This window comes from Theobroma cacao, chromosome 6 (genome assembly GCF_053813885.1).
Source record: "Theobroma cacao isolate CCN51 chromosome 6, ASM5381388v1, whole genome shotgun sequence".
Lineage (NCBI taxonomy): Eukaryota > Viridiplantae > Streptophyta > Magnoliopsida > Malvales > Malvaceae > Theobroma > Theobroma cacao.
The window spans coordinates 17,143,346-17,155,299 of record NC_142644.1 but is presented as its reverse complement, the minus strand read 5'-3'; positions in this window follow the sequence as shown (position 1 = coordinate 17,155,299).

Here is an 11,954-nt window from a genome sequence, read left to right as displayed (position 1 = left end):
AGATGGTCATGAAATGTATGAGTGTGTAAAAACTCAAATGATGTTGTGCATATGCTTGGCACATGAATGATATAGTTCATATGTTTGCCACTAAATTGAGTATGATATTTATGTAAATTATGCTATGTTTAATTGATATACTATGTGACATAGGGCATGAATGAGAAATTGGTGTGCATGATGAACTTTTATGTTGATCTTAAGTGAAATGTGAATGATTGAAGGTTGTGAAGAAGATTTAGAAAGAGTTTAGACTTCATAATAATCAATTTTTATGAATTTGGACCTAAGGATTCGATCCTAGTGCATGTAGGATCGAATCTGCGAAGTAAAGATTAAAGGTAAATAATAGCATTCGCCCAAGATCGAGTACAGAACCCTTGTAGTCGATCCTAGGGTAGGAAATGAGATTTGGGGTAAACAATCTAGTCCAGGATTGAATACCTAGCTCCCATACTCAATCCTGAGGAACCAAATCAGCAAAAATTAAGCTTAAAAGCCCCAAAATCGAAAAATCCTTCATGTTCTCCTATTTCTTCATTCTCTCATCCGATTTCTCTCAAATTTCACCCCATTTAAAACCTTCACACTCTAATGCTAAATCTTGGATTTGAAGTGCTAAAAGTGAGAGATTTCACTCCAAAAACCTTGTTTGGTGATTTTTACTTTGTCTCTCTAAACCTAAAACCTTAGCTTTCGAGAGTGGATTTTTAAGGCACTTGGAGTTGTTTAGAGTAAATTTGAAGCTTCAGAAATGCTTATAGTGGCAAGATTGTAACTGTAAAACCCGACCCTATAAACACATGTCATGATATACATGCACTGAGTAGCATGTTATTACGCTAGGAAAGTCCCTAAGAATAAATGAAACTCGATATTGTATCTAACGGTACACTTGAGTTGATTTAACCTCAAACTAGTTCAAATAGGAATCGTAGGATGAAATTTAATATTTTACAGTTCAGGAATGACTAAAAATGATTGTTCGAAGTTCAAGGGTTCATTTGGAAAAAAATTGAAAATTTTGATGTTTAGGGGCAAAATCATCATTTTGCCACATAAGATAATAATTTGATCATGGAGTGAAATTTTTGATCAAGATTAACTATTTGGAGTATAATTTAATGATAGGAAGTGAAAAAGTTTAATACCGGTGATTTCTGGAGTGTAAGGGCAAAATCATAATTTTGCCACCTACGGACAAAATTTGAGATTTTGAGAGAATTTAGATCAAATTTGACCAATTGGAGAATGGTATGAGTATAAGGGATGAAAAATATGTCTATGGACAATTTTTCAGTTTTTGGGGTAAAAATGTAATTTTTGACTTTTACGGGGGCAAAGTGTAAATTTTAAAAATTACTTCACCAAGACTTTGGATAAGTCTGAGAATTTTATCTAAGCTATGGATATGTGGAACAAGTGTATGGTGAAAATTTGGAAACAAATGGAAGGCTAGAATTTAAGGAATTAATAAAACATTAAAAACATGAATAAAATAATATTATATTATTTTAACCTTTAAAAAGGTCAAAATTCCAGAATTCTCATCTTCTTCAAGCCGTCCAAACCAGGAGAGAAAAGGAGGAAAAGAAATAAGAACCCTAGCTGAAAATTTTGAGAAAAATCAAGAGAAATCAAGAAATCAAGCATTAAAAAGGTAAATTTCATTGATTTTCCTTGTGATTTTCACTACCCATGCATTTTTTCTCATTTCCATGCAAAATTAGAAAGTGGGTATGGACACCCATGCTGGCCAAACCTCCATGGATGAGTTTTGAGCTTGAGTTTTGGTTGATTTTAATTGAATTAAGTGATTTTAGTTAGGTTATATTGTAATATAGCAAAAATAAGCTAGAGAAATAATTTTCTCCCATTGAAACCCATTATGCCGAATTTTCCAAGGAGGAAAGTGAGCTGATTTTAATGATTTTAGAAGGTTATTGGCTGATATTTAATGGTTAGAAATGTTGAAGAGAAAATGGGACAATTTAGAGCTAAAATGGAGCGCGTTAGCAATTTATCGGGTAAAGTGCCAAAAATAGGTTAATACCGCGTTTAAGCCGTTTTAGGCTATTGCATTTCATACCATGCATTAGTATAGGATTTAAGTAAGTTATATAGTGATTTAGCATCAATGTGGTGAATTGTGTAATTTTTGCAATGTGTCTAGGAGGAGAGCCTTCCGGTAAAAGCAAGGAAGTCGTACCCGACGAACAGTGATCGAGGCACCTAGAAAGCATTTAATTTGTACAAACGGTGAGTAAACCTATTATTATTGTAAATTATCTAGAGTTTATTTTTAAATGCTCTTTATGTATTTTATGAAACGAAAATGAGATTAAAATGGGACTTTTGATGTTTTAGAAATAAAATGTGACAAATAAATATATTGTCTTGATTATCTGAAATAAGAAACTTTTGATTATGAAATTGAGTAAATGGGAGACTGCTAATTGTCTTGAAAAATATATTTTCCTATGAATGGCTTATGATATATGAGTATATGTGGCTATATTTTATAATTGCATTGGGAATTTATGTAAGCTATCTTTTACTATACAGGTTGGGTAAATAAATAAAAACCACATTATACTGACGAAATTTATTAAAATTGGTGGGTTTAGTCACTGCAGTGATGGGTTTTCGTGGACTGCCTATTAGAGGGGTACGGTAAACCTGGTTATATAGTTACTCCGGTTGTAGAGGCGATGAGGGTAACTCTCGGGGTAGTGTTAGAGCTCACTTCACGTCGAACCCCCACGTGAATGTGTAACTCGACCAACGCTAAGGAATGACTTGTTTTTCAAAACTAACATGTGTTTAACATGTAAATATCTTAACAACCTTGGCGGACTCAGTTAGATGCCTTGGCCAAGGTATTCTCGAGGACTAGTTTTTGGCTTGAGCCCTATTTCTAATAAAAGTCATAAGCCTTAACAACTGTTTTGGTAAATTACAAATATTTTATGGTTTAAGAAATAAATTGAAAATCTTATGAAATGGTTTGTAATTTGTTATTTAAACTTGCCTCCATTTTACTCACCTTTAGATATTTATGATAATGTTTGTTTACTCATTGGGATTGCAAAATCTCACCCACCTCCTTTCCAAATATTTTAGGCCTGTGGTAGCTTGTAGATACCGATTTTATCAAGGATTCCAATTGACCCCTCTATCTCACAAACAGTAGGTTACTATCACCAACACTTGATGTATTTATGGGCCACTTGTCATTGTAATTATTATTGTACATTATAACTTTGTAAATTATTGTATGTATGAATTATTTTACTTACACGTGTTTCTATAAATATTGTTTTATATAAAAATGCTATATTTTAATCAATATTTTGAATAGTAATATTTGTCTATAAATCTTTTTAAAAAAATTTTGTTTTTTGATTTACTTGAGCCGAAAATGACTAGTAATTGTTTAAAACGGAATGTTTAAAACCAATTGCTCACAAGAAAGGCAAGAAACTGATACGTAAGCCTTGCGGGGTTCCGATTGGCATCTTGGGTAATGAGTGTAAATCGAGACGTCGCGACGGTTGTCATGGGTCCGAGGGAGGTTTTGGGTCGTGATAATTCGGTTGGTATCAGAGCTTTCGATTTAAAAGCTTATAGTTTTGAAAGAAGTTTTTGATTTTTAAAGTTCTTGAATTTAAAGTTATTTTAAAATAATTTACAATGTTAGTGTGGCCCAGTTAAGATTAGTTAGTTGCATGTAGCTGCATATAGAGTTTTAAGTCGTCTAAACCAATTTCGTTCTTTTGTAGATCATTATGCCTCCTCGACGTGAGCTACCACCTATCACTAGATCTACCGGTAGGGGAAAAGGTCACCCTAGACAAAGTCGATCGGATTCTACAGAAGAGGAGTCGGTTGCGTTTTCTTTTAAAACAGTTCCTACTGCTGAGTCTACTGATATTCCTGTACCTCCTCCACCACCTGTTGCTACTCCTGGCGTACCTGCCATGTCACCCGAGGCAGCTCAGGTATTAGCGACTTTTCTCGCTACTCTTATGGGCCAAGTTCAGGCTGGTCCAGCTCCACCCCCTATTTCCCCTATAACAGCCCTAGTACCACCACTTCCTATGCCACTGCAAACACCGGATGTCTCCATTTCTAAAAAATTGAAGAAAGCTAGACAGTTAGGTTGCGTTTCGTTTACTGGTGAGTTGGATGCGATCGTAGCTAGGGATTGGGTTATTCAGGTATCGGAGACACTGACAGATATGGGATTAGATGATGAGATGAAATTGAAGGTGGCTACACGGTTATTTGAGAAGAGAGCCCGTACCTGGTGAAATTCAGTGAAGTCTCGCTCTCCTATACCGCTGACTTGGACGGATTTCCTCAGAGAATTCGATGGTCAATACTGCACCTATTTCCATCAAAAAGAGAAAAAGAGAGAATTTCTAAGCTTGAAATAAGGGAACATGACCATTGAGGAGTATGAAACTCGTTTTAACGAGCTGATGCTTTATGTACCTGAGTTGGTGAGATTGGAGTAAGACCAAGTAAACTACTTTAAGGAGGGACTCCGTAATGAGATACGGGAGCGTATGATAGTGACTGACAAGGAGTCATAAAAGGAACTTGTGCAGATGGCCTTACGGGCTGAGAAGCTCACCATTGAGAATAGACGAATCTGAGCTGAGTTTGCAAAGAGAAAGAATCTGCTTATGTTCCCAGGTCAGTCTTCAAAGAGAGGCAGAAATTCGACATCTACTGCAGGAAGTAATACCTCAGCGTCTGTGGCATCCACTAGACCTCCATCTCAGCAGTCACAGCAGAGATCTTCTAGACTTGATCGGCCAGTGATGAGTAGTTAGGGGGGACTTCAGGAGGATTGGACAAATGCAGTAATTACGGAGGATTTCATGTTGGGTCCTGTAGAAAGCCTGTAACATGTTTTCAATGAGGCCAACAGGGGCATATCAAGAAAGATTGTCCTCAGTTGAGATGGGGTACAGTAACTACTTCTACTCCTCCAACTCGTTCTAGTATACCGCAGAGAGACATTTCAGGATCACAGTCCAAACAAAGCCTAGTGATACGGTCAGGCATGGGGAGTAATATCCCGGAGCAGCTATCTTCCAGACCGCAGCCCCAGATTTCGACCAGGGTTTTTTTAGTGACTGAGGATGAAGCCCGGGTTCGACCTAGCATAGTGATAGGTACTATGATTATGTTTGATAGAGATGCACATGTTTTGATAGATTTGGGCTCCGATAGATCATACGTGAGCATATCATTTGCATCATTCTCAGATAGGAACCTGTCACTATTAGAGGAAGAAATTATAGTGCATACTTCTATGGGCGAACGGTTAGTAAGAAATACGTATTATAGAGACTGTGGTATTAAAGTTGGGGAAGAAGAATTTATGGGTGATTTAATCCCTTTAGAGATTCGGGACTTTGATTTGATCTTGGGTATGGATTGGTTGTCCACTCATCGAGCAAAGGTGGATTGTTTTAAGAAAGAAGTGATTCTCCAGAGTTTAGAGGGAGCAGAAGTTGTAATTACGGGGGAGCGTCAAGTATTACCGTTTTGTGTAATCTCAACCCTCAAAGCTTTGAAATTGGTGCGAAAGGGATATCTGGCATACTTGGCTCACGTGATTGATATATCGAGGGAGGAACCTAAGTTAAAGAATGTCCCTGTAGTAAGTGAGTTCCCTAATGTATTTCCTAATGAATTACCGAGACTTCCTCCCGATTGTGAGATCGAATTCACCATTGACTTACTTTCGGGTACTACCCCTATTTCTATTTCTCCATATAGAATGGCTCCAGCAGTGTTGAAAGAGTTGAAAGTACAGTTGCAAGAGTCAGTGGACAAGGGTTTTATACACCCTAGTACATCTCCGTAGGGAGCACCGGTTTTATTTATGAAAAAGAAAGACGGTACACTTCGGTTATGTATAGATTACTGACAGCTTAACAGAATGACCATTAAGAACAAGTATCCGTTGTCGAGGATTGATGATCTTTTCAATCAATTACAGGGAGCTACAGTGTCTTTTAAGGTTGATCTGAGGTCTGGGTATCATCAATTGAGGATTAAAGAACAAAATGTACCCAAGACAGTGTTCAGGACTCGGTACGGTCATTATGAGTTCTTAGTCATGCCTTTCGGGTTAACTAACGCACCGGTAGCTTTTATGGACCTCATGAACAGGGTGTTTCACCCTTACTTGGACAAGTTTATTATTGTGTCCATTGATGACATCCTAGTTTACTCGAGAGATAATGATGAGCACGCTACCCACTTGTGTATAGTATTACAGATTTTGCGGGAAAGATAGTTGTATGCAAAGTTTTTGAAGTGTGAGTTTTGGTTACAGGAAGTGGTATTCTTAGGACACGTAGTATCGGGAGCTAGAATATATGTTGATCCCAAGAAGATAGAGGCAATTTTACAATGGGAGCAACCTAAGATAGTGACGGAGATTCGTAGTTTCCTCGGATTAGCTAGTTATTATCGGAGGTTTGTTCAGGGGTTTTCCTTAATAACAGCTCCTTTGACCTGTCTAACTCGTAAGGGAGTTAAGTTTGAGTGGGATGATGTTTGTGAGAATCGATTTCAGGAGCTAAAGAACCGGTTAACCTCCGCTCTCGTTTTAACACTTCCTATGAGTGGCAAGGGATTTATAGTTTATAGTGATGCCTCAAAGTTGGGGTTGGGGTGCATACTAATACAGGATGAAAAAGTTGTGGCTTATGCTTCTAGATAGCTAAAGAGGCATGAAGCAAATTACCCTACCCATGATTCAGAGTTAGTAGCAATGGTGTTTGCTTTAAAAATATGGAGGCATTACTTGTATGGTGAGCATTGTCGGGTATTTACGGATCACAAGAGTTTAAAATATTTGCTCACTCAGAAGGAGCTTAATTTGAGGCAAAGGCGATGGTTGGAGTTGATAAAAGATTATGACTTAGTGATAGACTATCATCTGGGAAAGGCGAACGTTGTAGCTGATGCTTTTAGTCGTAAGTCTTCATCGTCTTTAGCAACACTTCAGAGTTGTTATTTTCCAGCATTACTAGAGATGAAATCTCTTGGGGTCCAGTTGAGAAATGGTGAGGATGAATCCTTATTGGCAAGCTTCATTGTGCGACCTTCATTACTTAATCAGATCAAGGACATTCAGAGGTCTAATGATGAGTTAAGAAAAGAAATTCAAAAATTGACCGATGAGGGAGTTAGTGAATTCAGATTCAGAGAGGATAACATCTTGATGTTTAGAGACCGAGTTTGTGTTCTTGAGGGAAACCAACTAAGACAGGCGATCATGGAAGAAACCCATTCATCTGCCTATGCATTACATCCTAGAAGCACCAAGGTGTATAGGACTATCAGGGAGAATTATTGGTGGCCAGGTATGAAGCGAGACGTAGCAAAATTCGTAGCAAAGTGTCTCGTATGTCAACAAGTTAAGGCGGAGCATCAGAGGCCAACAGGTACACTTCAGTCTTTACCTGTTCCCGAGTGGAAATGGGAGCATGTAACTATGGATTTTGTTTTGGGATTGCCGCCAACACAGAGGGGAAAGGATGCGATCTGGGTGATCGTAGATCGGTTGACTAAGTCCGCTCACTTTTTAACTGTCCATAGTACATACTCTATTGAAAAGTTGGCTCAACTCTATATTGATGAGATTGTGAGGCTACATGGAGTTCCCGTTTCTATAGTGTCAAACCGAGATCCTCGATTCACTTCTCAATTTTGGCCAAAATTTCAAGAAGCTCTTGGAACCAAATTGAAATTTAGCACTGTTTTTCACCCACAGACGGATGGTCAGTCAAAGAAGACTATCCAGACTATGGAGGAAATGTTGAGGGCTTGTGTCATGAATTTTCTTGGGAGTTGGGATAGACACTTGCCGTTAGTGGAATTTGCTTACAACAACAGCTTCCAGTCTAGCATTGGTATGGCACCGTACGAAGCTTTATATGGAAGGAAATGTCGTACTCCACTTTGTTGGGATGAAGTGGGTGAAAGAAAGTTAGTTAGTGTGGAATTGATTGATCTAACTAATGATAAGATCAAGGTTATACGAGAGAGGCTAAAGGTAGCCTAGGGTAAGCAGAAGAGCTATGTAGATAAACGGAGAAAAGATTTTGAGTTTGAGATCGATGATAGAGTTTTTCTTAAGGTTTCTCCGTGGAAAGGTGTGATTCGATTTGCGAAGCGGGGAAAGCTTAACCCGAGGTATGTTGGACCATTTTGAATCATTGAGAGAATTGGACCAGTGGCTTATCGGTTGAACTACCTCCGGAGTTAGATCGGATCCACAACGTTTTTCATGTCTCCATGCTTAAGAAATATGTACCAAATCCCTCTCACATCCTCGAAGCACCTCTGATCGAGTTGCATGACGATTTGAAGTTCGAGGTGCAACTTGTGAGTATCTTGGATCGAAAGGATCGAATATTGAGGAACAAGAGTATTTCAATGGTCAAAGTGTTGTGGAAAAGTGCTCGAATGGAGGAAATGACATGGGAAGTAGAGCATTAGATGAGGAACCAATACCCGCATCTATTTGTCGAATCTGGTAAGTGAAATTTTGAGGTCAAAATTTTATTTTTAGCGGGGTAAAATTATAAAATCCGACCCTATAAACACATGTCATGACATACATGCACTGAGTAGCATGTTATTACCCTAGGAAAGTCTCTAAGAATAGACGAAACTCGATATTCTACCTAATGGTACACTTGAGTTGATTTAACCACGAACTAGTTCAAATAGGAATCGTAGGATGAAATTTAATATTTTATAGTCCAGGAATGACTAAAAATGATTGTTTAGAGTTTGAGGGTTCATTTGGGGAAAAATTGAAAATTTTCATGTTCAGGGGCAAAATCGTCATTTTACCACATAAGATAATAATTTGATCATGGAGTGAAATTTTTGAGCAGGATTAACTATTTGGAGTATAATTTAATGATAGGAAGTGAAAAAGTTTAATTTCGGTGATTTCTGGAGTGTAAGGGCAAAATCATCATTTTACCACCTGCGGACAAAATTTGAGATTTTGAGAGAATTTAGATCAAATTTGACCAATTGGAGAATGGTATGAGTATAAGGGATGAAAAATATGTCTATGGATAATTTTTCAATTTTTGGGGCAAAAATGTAATTTTTGACTTTTACGGGGGTAAAAGTGTAAATTTCAAAAATTACTCCACCAAGACTTTGGATGAGTCTGACAATTTTATCTAAGCTATGGATATGTGGGACAAGTGTATCGTGAAAATTTGGAAACAAATGGATGGCTAGAATTTAAGGAATTAATAAAATATTAAAAACATGAATAAAATAATATTATATTATTTTAACCTTTAAAAAGGTCAAAATTCCAGAACTCTCATCTTCTTCAAGCCGTCCAAACCAGGAGAGAAAAGGGGGAGAAGAAATAAGAACCCTAGCTGAAAAATTTGAGGAAAATCAAGAGAAATCAAGAAATCAAGCATTAAAAAGGTAAATTTCATTGATTTTCCTTGTGATTTTCACTACCCATGCATTTTTTCTCATTTTCATGCAAAATTAGAAAGTGGGTATGGACACCCATGCTGTCCAAACCTCCATGGATGAGTTTTGAGCTTGAGTTTTGGTTGATTTTAATTGAATTAAGTGATTTTAGTTAGGTTATATTGTAATATAGCAAAAATAAGCTAGAGAAATAATTTTCTCCCATTGAAACCCATTATGCCAAATTTTCCAAGGAGGAAAATGAGCTGATTTTGATGATTTTAGAAGGTTATTGGCTGATATTTAATGGTTAGAAATGTTGGAGAGAAAATGGGACAATTTAGAGCTAAAATGGAGCGCGTTAGCAATTTATCGGGTAAAGTGCCAAAAATAGGTTAATACCGCGTTTAAGCCGTTTTAGGCTATTGCATTTCATACCATGCATTAGTATAGAATTTAAGTAAGTTATATAGTGATTTAGCATCAATGTGGTGAATTGTGTAATTTTTGCAATGTGTCTAGGAGGATAGCCTTCCGGTAAAAGCAAGGAAGTCGTACTCGACGAACAGTGGTCGAGGCACCTAGAAAGCATTTAATTTGTACAAATGGTGAGTAAACCTATTATTATTGTAAATTATCTAGAGTTTATTTTTAAATGCTCTTTATGTATTTTATGAAACGAAAATGAGATTAAAATGAGACTTTTGATGTTTTAGAAATAAATGAGACAAATAAATATATTGTGTTGATTATCTGAAATAAGAAACTTTTGATTATGAAATTGAGTAAATGGGAGGCTGCTAATTGTCTTGAAAAATATATTTTTCTATGAATGACTTATGATATATCAGTATATGTGGCTATATTTTATAATTGCATTGAGAATTTATGTAAGCTGTCTTTTACTATGCAGACTGGGTAAATAAATAAAAGCCACGTTATACTATCAAAATTTTATTAAAATTGGTGGGTTTAGTCACTACAGTGACGGGTTTTCGTGGATTGCCTATTAGAGGGGTACGGTAAACCCGGTTATATAGTTACTCCGGTTGTAGAGGCGATGAGGGTAACTCTCGGGGTAGTGTTAGAGCTCACTTCACGTCGAACCCCCACGTGAATGTGTAACTCGGCCAACGCCAAGGAACGACTTGTTTTTCAAAACTAACATGTGTTTATCATGTAAATATCTTAACAACCTTGGCGGACTCGGTTAGATGCCTCAGCCAAGGTATTCCCGAGGACTAGTTTTTGGCTTGAGCCCTGTTTCTAATAAAAGTCATAAGCCTTAACAACTATTTTGGCAAATTACAAATATTTTATGGTTTAAGAAATAAATTGAAAACCTTATGAAATGGTTTGTAATTTGTTGTTTAAACTTGCCTCCATTTTACTCGCCTTTAGATATTTATGATAATGTCTGTTTACTCATTGGGATTGCAAAATCTCACCCACCTCATTTCCAAATATTTCAGGCCTGTGGTAGCTTGTAGATACCGATTTTGTCGAGGATTCCAGTTGACCCCTCTATCTCACAGACAGTATGTTATTATCACCAACACTTGATGCATTTATGGGCCACTTGTCATTGTAATTATTATTGTACATTATAACTTTATAAATTATTGTATGTCTTAATTTATTTTACTTACACATGTTTCTATAAATATTGTTTTATATAAAAATACTATATTTTAATCAATATTTTGAATAGTAATATTTGTCTATAAATCTTTTAAAAAATATTTTGTCTTTTGATTTACTTGAACCGAAAACGATTGGTAATTGTTTAAAACGGAATGTTTAACAACGATTGCTCACAGGAAAGGCAAGAAACTGATACGTAAGCCTTACGGGGTTTCGATTGGCATTCCTGGTAATGAGTGCAAATCGGGACGTCGCGACGGTTGTCATGGGCCCGAGGGAGGTTTCGGGTCGTGACAGTAACGACTTTCTCCCCGATCGTTACCGGTGTCCGAGACTTGTGAATGAACTCGTCAAATCCCAAACAAGCCTTAGTTGAGATTCCGGATAATTAAAATCGACTTGCAATATTAATGCTATCGTTTACTTAAAGCAAATAAACAGCTGTAATTAAAGTGTAGCAACTAGATACAATATCCACGTTTAACCAACTTTAGGATAGTTTCAACATCACACTTAGCATCCAATACAAAACCTCAAAGTTTTTAGCAAATACATATCCAAAAGACTAATAATAATGTTATAAATCTAATAGTTTTACATAACACGACCCCTATGCAGAGGAGCGACGCGGAGTAGAAGTCTAAGAGATGCCATTACCTACGTCACAGCGAGTCAAAATGTTGGGGCGATACACTTGAACTGATCACTTATCTGCAAAAAGGGAAGATAAAGGGTGAGTCTCACAAACTCAATGATCATCTGCTTCGTGAGCAGGGCGTAGATGGGAAACAAGCCAAGGATAGAAAATTTGAACATTAAAA